We start from the raw sequence: 25569 nt of genomic DNA, 5'->3' as shown, positions 1-25569 counted from the left end.
ATTAGGATAGTGAGTGCTGACCCGCAAACACAATAAATGTTCACTCTAGTACCATGATGATTTACAATTTTAGTCCTGAAGGGCTTAAGGGGGTGTTACCCACTGAACTCAAATAACTCATCCTGATGCTAGAAGCATAACAAATGGCCTACCTCCCACTCCTAACCCCCTTTCACTCACCATTAGAGTTGCCAGGAGGCAGTCTGTATGACTGTCTGCTTTCTATGGCATCAGCAAAACAAGCAAGCTACCAGTCAGGATAACTCTGCATATTCTGAATGTGGACCACTTGGTCAGTGCTTGGTTCCCAGTGTTACTGACACCAAGAAATCGTATGATTTGGGGATAATCCACACGTTCTTTCATTTATTTAACAAGGAGTTAGTTATTGATGACCACTCATTATTCTAGGCTCTGAGAAAAAGAACAAAAAGCAGAGAAAAAGGGGGGAAAGAACCTGCTTTCATGGAGCTTATTAATTAGCTAATTAAAAGCAAATAGAGAAAACAGAAAACTAAAACAGGGAAAGGAATGAGGGCATGTTGGGTGCCATTTTAAATAGGAAAGCCTACCGTAAAGATGACATTCAGGCAAAGATTTGAAAGAGAAGAAGGAGTGAGCTCTCCAAAACTCCNGGGAAAGAGCATTTTAAGCAAAGAGACTGGTAAGTGCAAAGGTCCAGGGGCAGGAGTGTGACCACCATTTAAGTTGGTTAGGTTGGCTGGAGCCATGTGAATGAGGAGGCAAGTAAAAGAAGACGAAGTCAGAAAAATAGTAGGAGAGGAAGCACAAATTACAAAGGACCTTAGAGGCCAAGGTATTCTGATTTTTTACTCTGAGGGTGCCATGGAAGGGTTTTGAGTAGACAAACATGATTTGACTCACTCTCTTAAGTGATCATTTGGACTGCTGTATCGAAGGTAGACTGTTGAGGGGCAAGGGCAGGAGACAGGGAGACCAGTTACTCCTGTGCTGTAATCATAGAGGTGCCTCAGCCCCCACTCTCAAGCCAAGAACATTTCACTGGTCCAACTACGACTTTGTCAAGCCTTCAAGAGCAGCTTACAAGAAACCAAACCATCACACAGCTTTGCAGAACAAATGCCAGTATAGTTAGCTCAGATGTTCACTGCCCCAAGCTGGCTCCCGCATGAGCAGACATTATCAGACATTATCCCCCCAGCTGACATCCCCCAGCACTGCACGCAAGGAATTGAGAGAACAGTGCCATCCGTGACCTATTGCCTAATATTACACTCAACCTCTGCAAATCCACTACTCTATTCATTCTAGAATATGTTCATCCTACACTTTGGTTCAAAGGTCTACTGCCAGCATTCACTTAAGCTCTCCACTCAGCTGCCTTTCTCAATGCTGGGACTGAGCAAGGTTAATCACCATGAATTGTATTTGTGTTAAGAGGTAGCAGAGATGCCACCAGGATATTTTCATCACGGAGGAGTGTCCACTTCCTTATCCAGCATGCATACACCTTCTTTGAGCTACATACTCTGAACAAATACACGGACATTAGCTTCAAGCTATTTTCTTCGACCTTGCAAGAGCCTTACTCAATTTGTGGAAAGAAGGGAAAAGACAGCACCACCGCCTCCACCAGTAAGTCCAAAACAAAACATGACCACTGGTTCAGCAGCACCACCTTCAGGACTGTCCTGAGAAGTGCATATCTGAGAGCCTGAAAGGGAGAGTTTCCCAAACACCCACATAATGCCAGAAAACAGATCTGTTATCCTAGCATAAGAGGATTCCACGATGGTCAAAGATGTTTGATGAATCCTGAGGCTCACAAGATAATGGCAGAAAGTCAGCCTCAATTTCCCCAAAAGGGCAAAGGTTTGAATGATGCTTTACTTCCTCTGAGAAATTTATGGGCCCTGAAGTTCATGTTTACTGCCGACCAGCTGCTCATCTGCCCTAACTCACCCTGACCCTACGCCCATGTTTTTAAGGTAAGCTACGTAATAGTATCATGGGGGGAGAGGGTAAAAAATGCCAGTGCCTACGCTCGTCCCCAGGCAGTTGACTCAGAAAGCCTGTGAGTGAGGTCCAGGCACACTGGAGTGATTAAAATGTGCAGACAGGGTCAAGAACCTCGTCCTGAGCTATCAAAACTCATATTCCCATTCCTTAAGTTGGGGCCAAAGTCATTCAGGAAAATTCAAAGACAAAGCAACGTGTCCCTGAACCTAATTCAACAGAAAAGCGGCCCCAGGCAAGGTCTGTTCTCCCTGTAGGAATGGGAGTTGGAAGCTACCGAAACTCCCCTTGCAGGTTCAAAGGTACTAGCCTTTGCCTTTGCTCTGTAACACTGCACCCAAAACAAAGCGACAAATCCAGCATCCCCTCTATGCTTCCCTGCTCCAGGAAAACAAAAACAAAAACAAAAACAAAAAACAAAGACAAAGACAAAAAAAAAAACTGATTCTGTTTCTCTATCTGCTTCTTGACAAGCTGACAAAAAAACTGATTCTGTTTCTCTGCTTCTTGACAAGCTGCCTTGTCATCAGTGAGCTTATAATTCCCTCTTCTTGGAACACTCCCCTCTCACAGTACACTTCACTCCATTCTCTTCTTCACTCAACTAACTTTTGCTCAAGGCAATAAACCTTCCCTGCTTCGGAGAGATGATCTCCTGTTTGCTCCACAGCATTCTCCGCTCCTTGATAATATAGCACTTTGCACACTGCGTTATACTGCTTTTCATCAAGTCTAAGACACCATCAATTAGGAGATACATTATTTCATGGAACACTAAGGGAAAAAAAAGCTGTCAATAAAATTGTAACAGTGCTTTCTTGTAACTTAGAATTTTCATTTCATACCTATTGAAAGAATTCTTTTGGTGTAATTTTGAGTTCTATGAAAGAGCCCAGTGTTTTGTTAGCATTTCTTATTTAACCAACTAATAGTCTCAATTTTTCCTCCATTGACATGGCATAGAAAGTTAAGCAGTTGCTGTTCAAACTCAGCAAAAGTTGCTTCCTTTTTTTCTCTTTTTTTTCCAGAAGTTTCTGATATTCATGTTTGACACCTGAATGACAGCCCTGCATGATGAATGGATTGGTCACATCAACTCCTCGTTGTTTTGAAATTTCTTTCCTCTTTTCAAAGGGATTTGGCAATTTCTCCTGCCTTCAATTGAATTGCTTGGCATGTGATACTGGTATTTCTCAGATTTAATGTTCATATGAACCACCTGATGATCTTAAAATGCAGATTCTGACTCTGTAAGTCTGGATGGGTCCCGAGATGCTGCATTTCTTAACACAAGTTCCCAGGTGATGCTGATGGTCTTAGTCTGGAGACCACATCTGGTATGGCAAAATGACAGGCAATCCTTTGCATGTATCTCAGTCACAACACCTTATACAACTTACTCAGCTTGTATTTTCCTTCCTTAGGATCCATCAAACATCTTATTAATTTGCAAGAAAATAAGAAAGGGAGTCATCCTTCCAATGATAAATATTTTATTTCACTAATACCAAAGAGACACCCCACTGCAGTATTTCTAGCCTTTCTGCAAATGCAATAACTTTTCAATCTAATGCTGTATTAAAGTATCATCTTTAAAAGCATTATAAATGGCAATTAGCTCAATGCATGGAGTATCAGCAATCTCTATATTGGTGAAGAGAAGACAGTAAGAACACCTGTGATCCAGTTTTTACCCACACAAACCAAGACTACTTATAACTAGTGCCTTGCCAACAGCATTTGTGACATGCCATCGACTGAAATGTGCAACTTGATTTCAAAGACGTACAGTGGCGGAAAAACAATGCATGCCTTAGCATGGATGCAATAGCATAGTGGTCTATGTTCTTGTCTCTTTTCCCCAAATGTAGTGTTACTTGAGTGCAAGAACTAGGAAAGCCTTTGTCCTAAGCACAGAATTCAGTGTCAGGCATGAGGTAAGTGTGTGTGGTGCAGAAGCAACCTTAATACTGTATTAAAGTATGTCATTTCGCCAATGTCATTTCGTCTGGGCTAGGAGTCGGTGACACACGTATTTGTAACATGCATATTTGAAAAGTTCTCTGGTCATGCCTACCCAGGGCTTACTGTGAGTAAACTGGGGACAACCAAATGCTTGTCAGCTAAGCCTAGGCCAGGATGGTGGAGTAGATAGTAGTGGTACCAAAAAGGCTTACTTTGTGATTCTTTGAGATTCTGGTAACTATAATTAGCCTTTTCATACATTATGACTGGTTACTCCTTCACTCCCACTTTCCTGGCTGGCCTGCATTTCATTTCTCCTTTTTTTCTGGGTGATAGTTCAAATCAAATGTGTCCCCATAGTATGGGTTCACTTAGACCTTTTAGTTTATGAGCATCTCTGAGATAAGTGAGTCTCCCACCTCCAAAAGAAAATGAGGGAAGAATTATGTTTAACATGTTACAAAAGCATTTCATGAAACAGCATGTTCATTAACACGGAAGTTGAAAACATATATTAATTAAATATTGCTGAGGAAATCATGCAAAGTCTCACTAACTGTAGAAAATTAGATTTTCATGATCTGATTTTTTAGCTTCCAAACCATGGTGCATAAGACAGCTATTCAAATAAGAAAAGCCCTCTACCTACAGCAATCTCATTGGAATAGAAATGGACATTTTACTGTCCAAAACATAAGAATTCAAATAAAGTCATTACATTTTCAGGCTTGAAAGACCTTAGAAATCATCTTGTCTAAACCTCTTTATGTTCATAAGATTGGGATCTTTATAGGCCTTCCTATCCTTATGATTCTAATATTCTTTATAATTTTAACATTGTTTTTTCATATGAAAGTGTTCAACACTTGATTCACAGCAATAAAATTTCCTTTTGTATATGTTTCAACCACAATATTTTAAGTTAAATATTCCTCATTTCGAAAAAGAAAATGAAAAGATAAGAGAAGGTTCTATCTGTATCCTCCGCCCCTATATAATAGAACTCATTAGAAAATGCAACTAGTAACCCTAACTAGGCAGATATACAGCCAATAATCTTACTACTCAAGGATACTGAAAGTAACATTATTTCTGTTAAGACCTGGGGAATGGAGAAATCAAAGAACGATACTATTTTTACGTTAAGGTACTATGTTTATAAGGGTTGGGAGAAATGTTTCTGTAAGTGGGGGAAAATATCCTCAAATTTTAAGCTAACTTTTTTCTAACCCATAATTTCAAATTTCTTTCTTTTAATATTCATATTTGCTATAAAGAAAATTGAAGTTGTTCTTAAGAATTTTTTACAGGAGGGGCGCCTGGGTGGCACAGCGGTTAAGCGTCTGCCTTCGGCTCAGGGTGTGATTCTGGCGTTGTGGGATCGAGCCCCACATCAGGCTCTTCCGCTATGCGCCTGCTTCTTCCTCTCCCACTCCCCCTGCTTGCGTTCCCTCTCTCGCTGGTTGTCTCTATCTCTGTCGAATAAATAAATTTTAAAAAAATTAAAAAAAAAAAAGAATTCTTTACAGGAATCTGACAACTTACATCAAAAAATCTTCCCCAAAAGTAGTTAGATCCACCAGCAATTTCCATCACTGAGAGTACTTCTAGTATTTCTTCATTCAATATTCCCCAAGCCGATATTTATTGCATGCAAACCTCTTTTATATTTCTCTTGTATTATTCTGGTATGTGCAAGAATGTGGAATATCAACCCAAGGCCTAAAAAGTGCTAATGTGCCTTTAAAAAGGTCTAATTTATGGATAAAGGAGCTTAGTTATTGAGGTTGGAAAGTGCCTGTGTTGTCTTTTCCTTTCCATTCACATATAAATTACGTTAAGGAACAATTTTTCTGAAGTCCATACAATAGATACCTTTACAATAGCTGGCCTATACAACAAACGGCTACTTTGGCCCTAACAAAGCCCTGATTCTGGTACTTACTTTCATGTCTAGCTGGAGCAAACTGGCACATCTACCTACTGAATAGGCAGAAAACCAGGAAAATCTTTGTCAATTCATTTGCAGGAAGGACAAAAAGTCATAAACTCATACTCCATAAATACTGGAGCTTTGGTGACCTCTTGTGGGGTAATTTATTAGTAGTTCATAATAAAGTAGTCTCAGAATGGAATCTGAGACAAGTTTTCTTTGTAAGTCCATTACACTGACAGGCCTGCTGAGACCCAATGGGCCTGTTATAACCTAGAAATGCCTATACATTCATAAAGTTATCAATGCCGTGCTAATAACTGCATTTGGTTATATATTCAAGAGAGCTTATCTAAATATAAACACACATCAGGAGTGATTTAAATAAAGTATTAAATATATTAAGACCCTCTAGAATCTTCTATCCATTGGGTAGGAAGGAACCTTCCAACAACCTACTCAATATTTGATAGCCTTCTGCAAGGGATGCAATCACAAGGGAGTTTGGGAAGAGATTATGGATAATCAAAGGCATAGTATAAGTGCTCAATAAATGAATTAAAGGAAAAAATAAATTAAATGATCATCTTTATACTTAATAGTTAACATTAATATCATGAGGCCTTTAATGAGGCTGCATAGCTGGCAAGGAAGCATTGTTATTTCATAGCTCTACCCTGCAACATTTGTGTGGCTGTGTGTGTTGCAATTTGGTGCCTTGTAAAACATACACAGAAATACATGACATATATTAACTGGTATGAATGAATGATTTTACAGAAAAAAATTTAACCGGATTTGCATTAAAAGAAATGTGTCTAAATTGGGGGGAAATATTCATTAAGAAGAAAAAAAATGCATCTTGATCGTTTGGGAATTTGTACCAACATAAAGAGAGAACAGGAGAATAAGTAAGCTTGCTAAAAACATCGGAAAATAATGAATAGGAGAAACAGCTCCCTGATTGGTCCTGTAGCATTCAAATAAAACATGCATATTGCATCCCCTTTAGTGCCTTTTGGTCCTTTTGCTACTCTTCATCACTTACATGATAAATTATGTATGTGTTAAATTCAAAATCTGCTCACTATAAAAACTCTTAACAAATTAGGCATAGAAGGGACATATCTCAACTTAATAAAGACCATATATGACAAGCCCACAGCTAACATCATACTCGATGGTGAAAGATGAAAGTTTTTCCTCTAAGTCAGGAACAAGCTAAGGGTGCCCACTATGATCACTCCTATTCAAAACAGCTCTGGAAGTCTTAGCTGAGCAGTAGTCCAGCAAAAGAAATAAAAGGTATTAGAATTGGATAGGAAGAAGTAAAATTGTTTTTATTTGCAGATGATATGATTTTATACAGAGAAAATCCTAAAGACTCAACCAAAAAACTATTAGATCTAATCAATGAATTTAGTAAAGTTGTAGGGTACATAATTAATATACAAAAATCAGTAGTATTTCTATACACTAAAAACAAAAAATTTTGAAAGAGAAATAAAGAAACTGATTCCATTCTTAATAACATCAAAAATAATAAAATTGGGGGGAATAAATTTAACTAAGGAGGTGGAAGATCTGTACACTGCAAAGTAAAAGACACTGGTGAAAGAAATTGAGGAAGACACAAACAAGGGAAAGGTATTTTGTATCCACGGATTGGAAGAATTATATAGTTAAAATGTCAATACTACTGAAAGCCATCTATAAATTCAGTGCAATCCTTATGAATATTCCAATGGCATTTTTTACAGAAGTAGAAAAACACACTCCTAAAATTTACATGGAACCCCAACAGACCCCCAAATAGCCAAAGAAATCCTTAAAAAGAACAACACAGGAGGTGAGACACTTCCTAATTTCAAGCTATACTTTCATAAAGCTACAGCCATCAAAACAGTATGGTACTGGCATAAAAACAAACAGACCAATAAACTAGCACTAAGGACACAGAAATAAATCCAAGCATATATTGTCAACGAATATTTGAGAAGGGAGCCAAGAATGCTCAATGGAAAAAAGACTGTCTTTTCAATAACTGGAGTTGGGATAATTGGATATTCACATGTAAAAGAATGAAACTAGACCCATATCTTACATCTCACAAAAATTAATTCAAAATGGATTAAATACATATATAAGACCTGAAACCATGAAACTCCTAGAAGAAAATATAGGAACAAAGCTCCTTGACATGGGTCTTTGCATCCCACCTCAAACACTTTATTTCTATTCCCATGTTTTCTTCATAAGTCTCATTGTAGAGATGAATAATATTTTATTATGTTGATGTAACACCATTTATTAATCATCTGTTTTATGGTCGTATGAGACGTTTGCAATTTATTTGCTATCAAATGTAATGCTATGATGTTGTAATATAAAAGTTTTTGGAAGACTTTATTATTACCAACGGTTTGTGCCATGTCTCTTTAAAAATAGTTTAGGAGCCCTCAGAGTCCCAGAAAAAAAAGAAGATGGCACATTCCAAAGGATTTTACTGAAGAGAGTTTAATGAAAGGGCTGTTTACCAATGCGTGGGTAGGATTAAATGTACCAACAAGGGTAAGTACACAGAGGCTAGCAAAAGTAAGACACCACCACCAAGCCATTAAACCTGAAGAGCAAAGACAGGCAGCCTGGTAAGGGGTGGAACGGTGGACACGGGTTGCCCAGTGATGAGCTGTGGTGTTGGAAGAAACTAGCCACAGCTAGAACTATGATCAAGTTGGGAAGGGTGGGGTAAATACTCCTAAATTTCTCTCTTCCTGCCTTCTCATCTCCTGCCATGTGGCCGATTGGCTGAGTCCAGCTGGAGGCTAGGGAGGGGATGTGGGGATAAGGAAGGTATCTGGTGGTATAGAGGTCAGCCTCATGGGTACACAGAATGTATCTATATATATGGGGAGGTGAGATGGTAGACAGAAAATAACTAGTACAGAAGGCTCATATTTTACTAATTTAAAAGTTAAAGAAGCACAATATTCAAATATTTAAAATTTCAATTTTTTCTTAGCACTCTCTGCCCCCTTTCCCGTTTTATTTTACTCCATAGGACTTATTATCCTTTAACATATTTTATAATGTAATACTTTATTTTATTTATTTTCTATCTCTCTCACAAGAAAGCAAGCTCCTTGAAGGCAGTAATTTTGCCGGTTTTCTCCACTGTTGTGATGTCATTATATATTTGTTGAATGAATGAGTACATTAAGGGTACCTAGCAAACCAGAAAAGAAATCTTTATACAGGACTCTTTAAAAATATAAATATCTGAAGATATAAGAGATTTACTCTGAATGTTTAATGTAATGTGGTTTTTCAAAGCAAAGAACATATGCTTAAAATGATTTTCAAATATTCCATAATATTTACAATAAATAAAACAAAGGAACTCAAATTTAATATAGCATATAAAAATGTCTAATGATGCACATTTACTAATATGCATTAGTAAAATGAATATAGTGCTTTCTTATTTAAAACTAATAGCATTAATATAATCTAATGCCAAAAAGACATAATGGTAAAATAAATAAATGCTTTATGCAAGTTAATCGTCCTTTAGAATGGGATATCTCTGAATTCAAAATCAGGACACTGAACAACATTTTTAATGCTGTTGCTTTTCTGTGTAAACTTAAAGCTGCTGTTTACTCATATTCTTCATTAAGGTTAAAGCTTTGAGAGACTAATGGTCCCAGCATGAAGCAGATGTGTAATGCATATTCAGACCCCACTATGTGATAATCACTGTAGAAGGATCACATACATAATTTATGGCAGACTGACATTAACTGACGTGTTTCCCTCTTTACCCCCTACACATGCCCCCAACCCCAGACACTAGAATTTAAGTTCCATAAGAATAAAGACCTTGTTTTTCTTGTTCACCACTGTATTTCCAGCTATTGCACTAGAACTTGGCACATAATAGATGGTCAATAAATTTTTTTTTGAACGAATGTTTGCACTCCTCAGCAGCAAAGCTATAGCAAAGAATTTATAGGCTGTTTATATAAGAACAGCAACAAATGGTCTTTCCCTTAAATGAGCTTACGAGGAAGATAAGACATCCTTGTGTGAGAGATGTCACAAGCAAAATCTTATTGGAGCAGAGGAAGTTGAGTCAGATTACTCATGTCAGGATCCCCAACACCCCTGGTAGCTATTTGTCCTTAGGCACAAACTTTTCCTTGCAGTATCAGCTTCATTGACATTAAAATAAAGTCATAATGACACACACTTCATAGGGCTCTTGGTAGAATTAAATGAAATAAAGTATATAATGAGCTTAGCAAAATATCAACAGATAGCAAGAACTCACTAAATGCCAACTGTTAGTGCTTAGAGTTCCTACTAAGCTGTGATTTAATTAACTGCTATAAAGTGTGTTTTACATATTTAGCTAATTAGTTTTATTGGACAAAGAGTAACCTGCATGTGAACTTCATAGCATATGCCTCAACAAACAAGAAAATTATTATTCATGAATTAACATTATTGGATAAAAGTGATTATATAGGAATGAGCAACTTTTTAACCAACTTCTAATCACCTTAATTATGGGGAAACAGGGCTTCTATTACAAATGGAGAATTGTTAATGGAACTAGGAACCTCTGCTAATCTGTGGAAGTTATCTTAAACCATGAGAGTTTAGCTCACTCATCTGTAGAAATGTTGTTTGTGTAATACTATTTACCACTTACTTGCTTCTGGCATTATTCAAGACTATATGCCCTCCTCCACAAAGTACCTATGCTTTCATCTGTAAAATGTTATCTTTAACCACAAATGCCTGGGTCAGAAAGTCTTATAGAGCAAAATACCATAAAGAATATGTTGAAATAGAATTATCTAAATCTTGGATCATTAGTACTTGAGCAAGATTATCTCCTGGACAGTTAATCATGCAGGTTTTTAGGTTCAGAGATGAAACATTTTAATGTATAAAGTCAAAGACTGATATTTCTAATTCAAACATCACACAGACATGTAAAATCATTAAAGAGACTTACATCCAACATTTCGATCTGTTTTCCACTAAGAACTATTTGAAAAACAAAAGCCCCCAAATCCTTATTGTTCAAGCATGTAATTAAAATTCAACATGAGAAGCCTTCTGAAAGAAGTTCAATAGTGACACATTTGGCCAAGTTTTTATGTATACACACACAAATTCTGTCTCTGCATTTATCTCCTTTACGGCAAGGGTATTAGAATATGTAAATATGTGTTACAACTGCTAGAACTCTGAGACAATATTGTAATCTGAAAAGTCAGTGCTGATTTATTCCAGACATCATTTGACAGAAATGGTACATCAAAAAGAAGTAAATAAAGTACTATGAGATTTTTATTGCAAACAAGGTTCACATATACTTTCAAAGAAAAAGAGTGGGGAAAGAGAGCATCTTTAAATGTCTTCAAGATTAATGCCAAGATAGTCTGAATTGGCCATGTCACAGAATAGCAGAGGAATGTGTAACTTAACTACCATCTTCACATACATATGCTGTAGTTTTTAGAGACGGTTTTCACTTGAGCCTATTTATTCAGACAGTATTATATTCCCAACAATAATTACGTTTCTTTCTTCATCCTGTTTAAATCAGGTTTAAGCACACAGCTGTAGCATGTTGAATTTTTAAGAAACAAAGTCAGTCCAGTTTCATGAGTTTGGGCTTTTTATTCCATATTTGAATTTATTTTTCCTGGAAAGGAAAAATAGTTATAGCAGCACCTGGTACAGTGCCATGAACATAGCGGAGGTTTAATAAATATTTATCACTGTTGAAGTTAAAAGAAACACTGATCTGCACTCTGCATGATATGTTGGAAAGAACCATATTGCTTGCAAAAAGCATAAACATTTGGTGAAGCATGTGAATCTTAGACAATTTTTGAAAACTATTATTTTGCAGGTGGTCTGATCTACTACAGAAAGGATAAAATGTTACCTATAAATATGATTAAGAGCCATTAAAGTCTAAAGAACTGCTTAGAAAAGCAGACTCTACAGAATGCTGAAAAGTCTTACTCTTTGTATCGTGATCTGATTGGCCTTGGCAGCAGATTCAGAAGAGAACCTCAGCTGTAGACCTGCAGGAGAGAGGGAGGTAAACCAAGTGGGTATAGGGCCAGTCTGATGGATATGACTCTAAAATTCCCCCCAATTTCAGCTTTTAAGGGGACATATGAAACATGAGTCCAGGCCAGCTTAATGTTGATAGCCATTATCTTAAATACGCCAGGTGAGAGCATGTCACCAGAAATTGGTTAAATGGGAAATGCTATTATCCGATCGATGACAGTTTTATGTTTGGAGAGGGAGTGGTTGTCTGGGTTATAAGAGGGACTTAGCCAGTGGACTGCAGACAGGAGAACATTGGGATAGGATCCAGATCCCCCAGAGAGAAGGGGTTGGCAAGACTAGTCAGCTTTCCAAGCCCAGACAATTTGGCCAGGGCTTAGGGCTGGAATCCATTACCAGCAGAGAATGAAGTCCAAACACAGAACAGAGGCAAGAATCTAGGCATACAGTAGGGTTGGAATTGAGACCAAGGAGCTTAATATTGGTGGCCACGTTGTCATTTATACAGGCTCACTCAACAGCAAGCTTAGGGCAATAGATAAGTTCTAGACACTGTTTATTGATAGGAATGAAACTCCTGACAAACTGTCATGCTTAAGTCTCATTTGAGTAACAATTTGATGATGTTGTGTCTGTAAGTTGATGTTAAAGTCATATCTGCTTCTTGGGCATGGCTGTGCAAGAAATGTCAGTTTGAAGTATTTGATTTGTATTTTGGAATAAACTTGAATAAACCCAAACCTATATTAAAATTGACCATTCACTTATATACTAGAATGTGAGCTCCACAAAAAGCATTTTTGTCTCTTCATTCACTGAAGTCTGCCATATGCCTAACCGGCACACAGTTAACATTCAATAGGTATTTGTCAAGTAAAAGACTGATTTAGCTAAATATTAAGTGCCACACAAATGATCTGAAAGCTTCAGTGTATGCCCTGATGGAGACCCTTACCTCCTGTAGCAGCAGGGCTGAAATTGCTGAAAATCAAGCACAGAACTTTATACTGCAACTGACTGAATTGCAATGCAAGTTGAATTCCCAGCTTCATGGGGTGTCTACTGTTAAAGTGACGGCATTGACTGGGAAGGGATGGGATCCCGAAAGTTGTAATGTGGGAAGACTCTAATGATGCTGGGGCCGTTGAGCCCCTAAATTCTGATGAATCTTCTTTGCCAGTGGAAGCAGACCCTGCACTCAAAAGGAATGAGACCTCTCCATTCCCAATAGAAGAGAACTCTCCACCCCTGTCTGAGGGGATTAATCCTGAGTGAGAAAACTGTAATGGCCTCTCCTGAGGCACTTGCCATGCAAGACAATGCTTAGTCTCCTCAGGACCACCCCTCTTTGCTTCTAGACCTAAAATGTGACTCAAACCTCAAAAGGTCCCTAAAATTGAGGTACAAAGTGTGACCCATAAGAGGTGTGATACACTCCCCCCAAATATTTAAATATTCTAATTTATATGAAGAGAAATCTGGAGAACATGTATGGAAATGGATATTGAGGGTGTGGGATATTAGTGGAAGGAACATAAAACTGGATCAGGCTGAATTTATTAATATGGGCTCACTAAGGAAAAATTCTGTATTGAATGTTGCAGCTTGGGGAATTAGAAAGGGCTCTAACAGTTTCTTTAGTTGGTTGGCTGAAACATGGACCAAACGGTGGCCCACGGTGAGCAAGGTGGAAATGCTGGACATGCCTTAGTTTAATACAGAAGAAGGGTGTCAAGGACTTAGGAAGATGGGAATATTAGAGCGGACTTGTCTTTTAAGATCTACTCACTCACTCACTCCAGAATACATACTTTTCATCAAGACTGTGAGAAAAAAATTTGTGAGGGAAGCCCCAGCATCCTTGAAGAGTTGTGATCACTCTTCTCTGGAGACCAGACCTTACAGTGGGGATGGCAGTCATTGAATTGGGAAACCTTAATGTACTGAGTGTAAGTGGATCCTGGTGTGGCAGGGGTGAAATGAGCACACTCAACTATCAAAGGCAATGTGGGCATGGTTATTATAATAGTAGAGTCAAAGCAATAGTCAGAATATTCCAACTCACACAGACCTATATCACTGGCTAGCTGATCATGGTGTGAATAAAAGTCTTAGTAGAATCATAAAAACAGAGAGCCACGGTCTCTCAATCATTTCCCAGACTTGAGCCAGTTTACTGACCCAGAACCCCTTGAATGAAAGAGAGGCCAAATCTCCTTGAGGAAGGACTCCACCATAATGCCAAAAATGTATACTATTAATCTTTCCCCCAGTCTTTCCTGTAGGGATCTATGACTCTTTACCAGAGGACCTGTGCACTGGGGAAAAGGAAATAATCAGATCTGTCAGGGATTACTGGACACTGGCTCTGAACTGACACTAATTTCAGGAGGCCCAAAATATCACTGTGGTCACCAGCCAGAGTAAAGGCTTATAAAAGTCAGGTGGTCAATGGAATTTCAGCCCAGGTCCGCCTCACAGTAGGCCTAGTGGGTCAACCAAACCCAGTGGGCCAACCAAAATAACCCAGTTTTGGAACTCATAATTAGAATAGACATACTCAACAGCTGGCAGAATTCCCACATTAATTTTCTGACTTGTAGGGTTCAGATTGTTGTGGTGGGAAAGGCCAAGTGGAAGCCACTGAAACTGCCTTTACCTAAGAAAGTAGTAAACCAACAACAACACATTCTAGAGGGATTGCAGAGATCAGTGCTGCCATAAAGGATTTAAAAAATGCAGAGATGATGAGTCCTATTATATCCATTTCAACAAGTCTATTTGACTTGTACAAAAGACAGATGGATCTTGGAGAATAACAGTGGACTACTTTAAGTTTAAGGATATGGTGACTTCAATTGCAGCCGCTATACCAGATGTGGTTTCACTGCTTGGGCAAATTAACACATCCCCTGGTACCTGATATGCGGCTATTGATCTGGCAAAAGCCTTTTTTCTCCATCCCCATCACTTAAGCCCACCAGAAGCAGTTTGCTTTCAGCTGGCAAAGCCAGCAAGAGACCTTCAGTATTCTACCTCAGGAGTATATCAACTCCCCAGCCCTATGTCATAATTTAGTTCATAGAGATCTTGATCACCTTTCCCTCCACAAGATATCACACTGGCCTATTACACTGATGATATTAGACTGATTATATCTAGCAAGCTGTACTCTAAACTGATTGGGAAGACATTGGTGTATCAGTAGGTGAGAAATAAATCTGACAAAAATTGAGGGGTTCAGTAGTGTGGGGCATGTCAAGATATCCCTTACAACATGAAGAACAAGTTGCTGCATCTAGCCCTTCTTACAATCAGAAAAAGAGGTATGACACTTAAAGGGCCTCTTCAGAGTTGGAGGCAACATATTCCTCATTTGGGTGTGCTACTCCTGCCCATTTACCAAGTAACCTGAAGAGTTGCTAGTTTTGAGTGGGGTCCAGAATAAAAGAAGGCTCTGCAACATGTCCAGGCTGCCATGCAAGCTGCTCTGCTACTTGGGCCATATGATCTGGCAGACAGAGATCTTGTGTGAAGCCTTTGGCAGACCCCAATAGGTAAATCACAGTGCAGACTCTAGGGTTTTGGGAAGAAGCCCTGCCATCTTCCACAGATAACTACTCTCTTTTAAGAAACACTCTTGGACTTACACTGGGACATATTAGAGACTGAAGGCTTAATCATAAGCCAAGTTACCAAGCAACCCCACTGCCCCTCATCAGCTGGGTGATCTCTTACCCATCCAGCCATAGGGTTGGGTATACACAGCAGGACTCCATCATCAAATGGAATTAGTATATACATGACTGAGGCATATACATGACCTGTGGCATAAATAAGTTATATGAAGAAGTGGCTCACATGTCATGGTCCTTACTGCTGCTACACAGCCTTTTCCCTCCCAGGTTGCACCTATGGCCTCACAAGGACTGACAGAGAAAGAGAAGATTCAGGTCTCATTTACAGATGATTCTGCACAATACGCAGGTACCACCCAAAAGTGGGGAGGAGCAACACTACAGCCCCTTTCTAGGACATCCTTGAGGGACAGTGGTAAAGGAAATCCTCCTAGTGAACAAAACTTTAGGCAGTGTACCTATTTGTTCACTTTGCTTGGAAAAAGAAATAGTCAATTATGCAATTATATATTGATTCATGGGCGGTCACCGGTGGTTTGACTAGATGGTCAGGGACATGAAAGGGACATGAAAACATGATTGGAAAATTGCTGACAAAGAAATTTGGGGAAGAAATAGATGACTAGATCTCTGTGTATGGGCAAAAAACATGAAGCTATTTGTGACTGCTCCATGTGATGCTCACCCAAGAGTGACCTCAGCAGAAGAAGATTTTAATAATAAAGTAGATACATGTTCTTTAGAGCCTGTCAGCCTCTTTCCCCGACCAACTCCTGTCCTCACCCAATGGGCTCATGAACAAAATGGCTATAACTGGCATGGATGGAGGTTATGCATGGGCTCAGCAACATGGACTTCCATTCACCAAGGCTGACCTGCCTATGGCCACAACTGAGTGCCCAACCTGCCAGCAGCAGAAACCAACACTGAGTCCCTGATATCACATCATTCCCTGGAGTAAACATCCAGCTATCTGGTAGCAGGTTGACTGCATGGAATCCCTTCCATTATAGAAGGGGCAGAGTTTTGTTTTTACTGGAATAGACACTTACTCTGGATATTGATTTGCCTTCCTTTAATGCAATGCTTCTGCCAAAACTACCATCTGTGAACTTACAGAATGTTTTATGCACTGTCACTTATTCCACACAACACTGTTTCTGATTAAGGAACTCACTTCACAGTAAATGAGGTGTGGCCATGGGCCTGGGTTCACAGAATTCCCTGGTCTTACTATGTTCCCCACAATCCTGAAGCAACTGACTTGACGGAACAGTAGAATGGCCTTCTGAGGACTTAGTTATAGCACCAGCTAGATGCCAATATCTTGCAGGGCTGTAACAAGGTTTTCCAGAAGGTCGTGTATGCTCTGAATCAGTGTTCAATATATGATGCTATTTCTTCCATAACCAGAATTCAGGGGTCCAGAAATCAAGGGATGGAAATGGGAGGAGCAGCATTCACTATTACTCTTAATGACTCACTAGCAAAATGTTTGCTTCCTGTTCTTGCAACTTTATGTCTGCTGCCTAGAGGTCTTAGTTCCAAAGGAAGGAATGCTTTCACCAGGAGACATAACAATGATTCCATTGAACTAGAAGTTAAGACTGCCACCTGGCCACTTTGGACTCCTTGTGTCTCTGAATCACAGGCAAAGAAGGGAGTTATTGTGTTGTTTTGGATGAATGATTCTGACTGCTAATAGGATATCAGACTGCTATTCCACAATGGAGGGTAGGAAGAGTATGCCTGGAATAGGAAAATCCCTCAGTACTCCCATGATTTGTGATTAAGTTCAAGAAAAAACTACAAAAACCCAACCCAGGCAGAACTACTAATAGCCCAGACCCTTCAAGAACAAAGATTTTGGTCATCTCATCAGGTAAACAACTACGACTAGCTAAAGTGCTTGATGAAGACAAAGGGAATACAGAATGGGTAGTAGAAGAAGGTAGTTATAAACACCAACTACAACTATATGACCAGTTACAGAAATAAACACTATAATTGTCACGAGTTTTTCTTATTTTGTGGAGAATATGTCTGCATGTGTATTAGTGTGTATATGTGTATCTCTATTTTATTCCCTCTCTTATTCCCCTATTATGTAACAGAAAATGCACTGACTTTATATCATAATACTTAAGGATTGCTCATTCTACATTATACTATTTAAGTTACAGGATATCAAGAAGAATAGTAAACACCACGCAAGGACTTTACCTCCTCTTCTAGAAAAGGGGGCATTTTCAGTTATATGCAGGATAGTTACATTGTCTTAAATGAAATTATGCTTGTTATTGTCTTCATTTGGAGAATAAGTATGGTTTAAAGAGAGGCTTATAGGTGACAAGTTGAAAAGGGGTAAACTTGTGAAGGTTAATTTTAAGTGTCAACTTGACTAAGCCATGGGATGGCCTGATATTTGGTAAAACATTATTCTGGGTGTTTCTATGAAGGTGTTTTTGGATGCGTTTAACCCTTAAATCGAGAGACTGAGTGAAGTAGATTTCCCTCTCTAATGTGGGTGGGCCTCATCCAATCAATCAAAGGCCTAAATAGGACTGAAAGGCTGACCGTCAAGTAAAGAAGAGGGAATTCCTCCTGCCTGACTGCCATTGATCTGGCCCATCAGCCCATCTGCCATCAGACTCAGATTCAAACATCAGCTCTTTGGGGTCTCCAGCTTGCTGTCCTTTGTGCTAAAACTACCCCTGATTCTTGGCCCTTTGGACTCAAACTGGAAGTGGGACTATGCCATTAGCTCTTCTAGATCCCCAGCTTACTGACAGTAGATTTTGGAACTTGTCAGCCTCCATAATCACATAAACCAATTCCTTACAAAAAAAAAAAAAAAAACAACAACAACAAAACCAGAATATGTATATATTATACAATCTCATATATATATATATATGTATACATATATATATACATATATATATGTATACATATATATATATATATGTATACATATATATATATATCCTATTGATTCTGTTTCTTTGTAGAACCCTAATACATGGAGTTGTAGGGTTGATTAATTCAGTAGCACAGAAGTATTAGAGCACAGATTCTTACCACCTTCTCATTCTACCATCTTGGCATCCTGCTTATCATCTTATGCTGGCTCCTCTCATGGCCCCAGTGGCTGCAGCAGCTACAGACATCACTTCTTCATCCAGCCACATTAAGAGTCGGAATAATGTTACTGTTTTTTAACATGTTTCTTTTAAACGCAAGCCTTTGGGAGAAATAACCCCAGGAGATTTCTCCTCATCAAAAGATGAAATGAAAATTGGCCAGAAATATCACATGCCTCTTCTTAATCCAGCCTCTGGAGAACAGAATAAAATTACGATGATTGGCTAAGAGTAGTCAGATTTATCCTGGGGGATTACAAAAAGGGATCTGAGTCATTTTTCCCTGGGCCAATGGCTACACAGCAGGTGAACAACTGAACAGGTTTTAACAGCAAGAAGGAAGGAGAAAATAAACTTGAAAGCAAACACCAGGATTTGCTGTAAGTATCCTGCCCTAGGATAGCCCTCCATTTCCATGTAGATGGGAAGTTTGAAATTTCCTAATGGTTCTGAACCTCAAAATCAGATTTTCCTACTAAGTGATTAAGAGCTGTATAGAGTCCACAGCTCAGTTGTATAGAGTCTCCATCCACCCCTTCAAGATTGAAGCACTCACTCCACCAGCTGTTGGGACTATTGGCACCTTCCGCTTTTATCTGATTCCTCCTTGGGAGCTGACTTTAGCTGAAGAAAGAACCCTCATTCATCAGGTTGCAGTGGGGTAGAATAGAAGACTGGCCCATCCAGGGAAAGAAAGGTACAGCCCCTTTTGCCTCAGGGCTAAGGTCATCCCAGCTTCAGACTTCCCTGTAGCATTGGTTGAGGTCTTTATTATGACAGCATTCTAGTTCAATCTCTCCTTTCACCCAATCCTGCTTTCTTCACTCACCTCCTTTCACCCCACCCCCAAGTATAGATGCCAAAGCCCTCCCAAATAATCTTCCCATATACAAATCTCAGAGTCTGTTTTAGGGAAAATCCAACCTGCTCAGGAGCAGACCACAGAGGGGACTGGGCCACAGCTGATGGGGTATTCAGGCATGCTCCACTAGTAGAGACTATGTTCTGACATTTTCTCCAGAGCAGGAATTTTATCTGTGCTGAAATACATTGCAACGGTCTGTAACTTCTGTTTGTCTTAACTGGTATATAAAAGTTCAGATTTAAGATCAATTTTTTTCCTAATCTAGCTGTAGAGATAGATACTTTTTAAAAATAAATAAATAAATGTCTTTAAAAAAAAAGCACACAAGTAGATTTCGAAAGAAAAGCTTTAAGCAAAGGATTTGCAAATGCTATTATTTTCTCCCTTTGTGCTGATATCTTTCATAAAAAGGCAGAGCCACCTTTGCATAAATTGCTTTAAAAACAGTGATTGAAATATTAGATTCATCTGTCCCCATCAGAAGGAAACATCATTACTAGGCAGTGCCTAGGATTTCAGAAACCATTTGGAGATTTTTCAAAGAATCTCCCATAAATAACACCTAAGATGTATAAGGCACGGTCTTGGAGATACAAAAAAAGATCAAGATATATTGCCTTAAGGAGCTTATACCTTAGTGGAGTAGACAGAGAAGTGGAAAAATGTAGTGTGAAAAATGCATGAAGGGTAAGGGTATTATGAGATGACCAGGTATGTGACCTCACTCAGCCTACAGAATAGGAGAGGCTTACCAGAAGTAAGTCAGAAGTGCACTTAGCAGAAGGTACACTTGGAAGGAGGAAAGGAGTTTGTGGAAGAGAGGAACATATGCATAGAGGCCCACATTTAAGACCAAACAGGAATCATTCTAAAAACTGAAAGTATTATTACCATATTCCCAGTACCCAGTAACAGTGTCTGACAAATGCTGAATCCTCAATGAATATTTGCTAAGTAGATGAATGAATAAATGGAGTAGTTGCACTCAGTTGACACATCCAGTATAAGGAAGGAAAGGGGTAAGAAATGATGCTGGAAGGGTACATAGGTATCAGATCATGAAGAGTCTTCCTAATATGTCAACTTAAAGGTTTAACATTTATTCTGGAAGATACAGAAAATTTAAAAATTCAAGGACAGTGGCCATGGGCAGAGTTGTTGACAGTCATGCACAGGATAGACTTAAAGGCACAACTGAGGTAGGTGGATAAAGAGACAGGAATCCAGGCAAGAAGTAGCAGGGGCTTGAGAAAAGGTGACAGAAACAGAGAAATCATACAACTCAATGAATCATGGAGATAATTTTCAAAGTACTATGAACAAGACTTGGGTAACATTTTCAATGTGGGTCTTTGGTGAGATACAAACACATTTGCTTTGAAAAATCTTAAGAATTTTACTGGCCATTTAGTGTCCACCATACAATGTGAGTTAGTCAGTTGTCCTAACTGATCCTGTCTCTAAAAGAGAAATCTTCACTAAGTCATTATAATCCCCAATAGTATCATATGTTCTCTGGTTTTCTTGTTCTAACTCCTTCCATTTCCATGGTAACTCATGTAATAAAGGTAAAAGAAAGAAAGATTCCTGGTGTCTATATTTTTTAGGGCTCCTGTTTTTCTTTGGTGCTTCAAAAAAGTAGTCCTTGGCACCAAATTCTAATTATTCTGAAGAAATAACAAGTCAACTAAATATTGCCAAGGGGGAAAGATATATTTTGTACCTTTCCTAATCTATATTCTTCTTCAAGGGAAGCTGTAGCTAAAACCAAACTAAGATATTTATAGACCTTAATGTTCCCAAGAGTGATAAGCTGGGATTTCCAAAAGCAACAAGGCCAGGCTGGCCACTCAATGTTATGCCACCTTGAAGAGATGATCACAGATAGTAAGACAATGGGGGAGGAAAAAAGTAAAAGTTTTGTTCCCTTTCAAGTTCACTCTCATTGTCTGGTTTCAATATTAGATCTTCTTATGAGTAAGATCAGCCCTCTATAGTTAGTCTCAGGAATCTGCAAACTTAATTTTTGATACTCCTACATAATGCCCTTCATCAATAAGTTTGAGATGGAGAAGAAGGCAATAATTTCAAAAAAGGTATGAGGAAGGAGGAAGCATAAAAACTTTTCAATCCTAGTCCCAAGGCTATTTTACATACGTTAATATTTTCATTCCCATTTGTTGAAAATGTATATTAAGTGAGGCTGAAACATCCAGGGTATCAGGCATTAGGTGGCATTATCAAGCAGAAGTGTGTCACAACCATTCAAAGCTGTGAGATCTGCCCAGCAGCAGATACCCTATAGCATTTCTTCCACATGCCCTGCTTTCAATTGCCTTGTCTACCTTGCTGATTCCTATTATTTGGATCCAATTTGGGGTTTCTCATGTCTTTTCTATATGACCCTTGGCATTGCTCCTTCAATAACACAGTAATTGCTTCTGAATCTACTACTTTGAAGACACTAGCAGATCTCCAGGATTGACTGCTATGTGCCCAATGTCTGGTGTTGCTATACTTTGTGCAATACATGATATTAGGATCCATCAATGAGCCATGGAAAATATACACATTAAGACTGCGCATTCAAAACTGGATTGTGATGAGGGTTACCCAATGTACAAATTTGTTAAAAATCATTAAACCGTACACTGAGAATGGGTGAATCTTATGATATGTAAATTATACTTCAGTAAAGTGTGAAAGAAAAAGTTTGGTCAGATAATGGAAGTAGGTAACACAACTTTGGACTGACACTGAACCCAAACAAAAAACAGGTAAACATAGAGGGTGCCATCATGACAAGGGCTGACCACACAGAAAATCAGTTCACTGGGCAAATCATAGGATCCGTTAGTTACATCAGTTTCCAGTCACAGGAAGATTGGGGAATTACTAAAAACCCAGTAAAAGATAGCATTGTTGTTGGTGTTGGTGATTTAGCATAGTTACCATTGGGATCCCAAGACCAGGTCCCAGTTGCCAGGAAGAGCATTGCAACAAGGAATTTACTTTTGTCAATTCGGGCTTTTAGTATGCAAACCAACTCCGTTTAATTTAAGGACAGAAAAAAAAATCATTTATTACAAAGGTCTGAGGTCATTTATAGAACCAAACAATAAAGCATTGGATAGAACACTGAAAGAACCAGGACAGGACCTGCAGCCTTGGGTGGCCCTCAGTTCCATGGCAAGACTGGGCCAAAGTGCCCATCTAAGGCCTTGAGTTTGAGTACCTAATGCACTCAGTGACCATCCTGTCCAACTCGTCCCAGGACTCAGAGAACATGAGCATTGGCCACTGGAACGTCATGCTGCAGCATCACCTTGAGATCTTCGTGTCCCCAGGCAACAGTGGCCATGGCAGAGCTGCCACAAAGCCATCCCTGTAGCCCAGGCCCCAAACCAGCAGTGACTTCTACCTGCACTGCCTCTACAAGGAGCGGGTGTTGGTGGACCATGTTGTTCCAGAGGCGTGGCACGACACCACTGCAGCTGCCACACATATGCATGCTCAGGTGCCAAGCACAAATAGCAAGATCGCATTCACTGCCCTGTCCGGGAGCGGGAGAAGGCGCCCGAGTCCCCGAGACCCCAGTGAGGCCCAAGCAGGCCCACATCTCATCCTCCACCGTGGATGTTCCAGACAACGTGGTTCACCTCATCCACCCTCTGGTGGGGGAAACATGAGTGCTGCAAACTGGCCCATTCAGCCCTTGGGGAGCAGGGTCTTGGGGTACAAAATGGGCCATGTAATACCATCTGACTTCAATTTCATCACCCACAACTCACAGCCAGAAAATGAAAAAGAAACTTCTGGTAAAGACAGCCTAAAGGATGCTGCAAAATCACCTTATTCCTACACACAATTAATCATACAAGCAATTATGATGTCGCCTGATAAACCACTCACCCTAAATGGAATTTACATGCACATCACTAAAAATTATCCATACCACAATGGCAGGTCGAATTCAACTGACCACAATGTCTCTCGGAATTGTTTTTGCATCAAAGTACCATGTTCCCAGGAAGAACCAGGCAAAGGCTCATTCTGGGGGATAGCTCTTACCTCTGAAAGCAAATTAATAGAGTGGGCTTTTAGGAAAGGACAGCCTAGGGCGTGCCTTGCTTCGAAATCCCTCTAGGACCCCTCTGCTCTAAAAGTGCCCCAGCCTCTCCCAACACCTCTGGATCCTGTCTGCTCACTCCAGTGGCTCCCAGACTTCCGAGAGCTGGTGGAGGGAAGATTCACCAGACCCTGGAACCAGAGCCCAGTCCTCACAGCGCCAACCGGCCGTGGTCCAGGAGGCCCCGGGCTGCTCAGAGCGCACCAGGCTCGCCCCCGTCTAGTGGCCCTGCAGTGGCAGCTGCTGCCCAGAATCAAGTCCATCACCTACACCTTCGCCGCCCCTGTGATCACCTCGACCCCCCAGCAGCCAGTCACGCAGATGGTTCACGCCGCCCGCCGGCTCCCTGCAATGCCCGTCCAAAGCCGAGGCCGGCCTGGCCCCAGCGAACACTGTCGCCGGGCAGGTCGCCTCCACTGAGGCGGCCATGCTGGCCCCTCCTGAGCCAGGGCCTCAAGATCTGTGCGCGGATCACAAAGTAAAAGTGAAAGTAGAATATTCCTGCGATGAGCTGAGCCACACTAGGCGCCACTAGCCGGGTCATTCAGATGTGACAGACCACCCCGTCCAGATAGTCACCAGGCGCCTCCAGGTCAGCACCAGCCACCAAGAAAAACCACAGAGCAAAACGGGACTCACGTGGTGCCAATCCGCCTCGCGGGCCACGGCCAGGTGAACAAGGCAGTGGCGAGTGGTCTGTACAGGCTGGCGACACGCGCGGGCGTCGGGTCCCAGCCCACGAAGTGCTGGAGCGGCGACCAGTTGGAGCGGCCTGAGCAGCAGCGGGTCCAGGGCGCCGGCGGCGGCGAGAGCGGCGAGAGCCACGCCTCGGCCTTGCGCGCGGAAACGCGGCCGGCGGCCATGAGCTAGGCTCGGCATCCAGAACTCGCCCCTGCGACAGCGTTTCTTACTTTAAGGTCAACTCTGTGGTGCCGGAAGGAGACATGGCCTCTCACCCACGCTCCCAGCACATTCTCCCGGCAGTAGATGGCCAGGAGTTTGAGCTTCACCTCAGCGCTGGAGACACAAAACGCAGGTGGCCTTCAGTTAAATACAGAAGTCACAGCAGCGCAAAGCCACGCACGCGTGTCTCCCGACCCCGCGCTCAGCTTTCGGCTCCGAGGAAAGGTGTGTCCTTCCGGGTCCTTCCGAGGGAGCCGGACGCCTGGTGCGAGCCCACCTGCCAGGACCCTGGCCCAGGCCACCCCACCGCCTTCAAGGGGACCCGTGGGCCAGACACTGTGTAAAACAGTATTTTGTTGTTCACATGTGGAATTAGAATATTTTGAAGTATACTTTTTTCTTTTAAAAATAGGGGAGTCTTCACATTTCAGATCCCTCCATTTCTACTCTAGACATCACGCAGGACCTTTCGCGTGGATTTCATTTGGGGGAAAAAACCGCGCAGTTTTGTTTCCAGCCTATGGAATAATTTACTTGTGTCTGTCCAGTGAAAGTCACGGTGGAGGTATCTGATGACACCAGCAAGTTTTCCCTGTTAGAGCGGGTGCCTGATGCATTTAATGCACCTCCATTTCAGTGTGTAGGATGACCCAACAGACAGGACAGACCGACCCCTCCCGTTTGCGACAGAGAGAACTGTTGGACTCACCAGAGCTGCACTGAACTGTTTCTCTTTCCTGCGTTTTTTCGTAGTTCGTTTCTTTGGGTTGACTTTGTCCCTGGCATAATTTTCCACTTCAAGTAGAACAAGTCTCCTAAGGATTGTGTATGTTTAAAACAACCGAACTGTTACTACTGCATTTGGGGAAAAAAAAAAAAAAAGATTCAATCTT

General features: G+C 40.6%; 1 pseudogene; it reads left to right on the top strand.

Moving 5' to 3' along the window:
* Positions 1–579: 579 nt before the first annotated feature.
* On the top strand, positions 580–24643 carry LOC103663497 (annotated as a pseudogene).
* Positions 24644–25569: the final 926 nt, after the last annotated feature.

This window comes from Ursus maritimus, unplaced genomic scaffold, assembly GCF_017311325.1.
Source record: "Ursus maritimus isolate PB19 unplaced genomic scaffold, ASM1731132v1 scaffold_13, whole genome shotgun sequence".
NCBI classification, from domain to species: Eukaryota; Metazoa; Chordata; class Mammalia; order Carnivora; family Ursidae; genus Ursus; species Ursus maritimus.
This window is presented reverse-complemented; position numbering and strand designations above follow the sequence as displayed.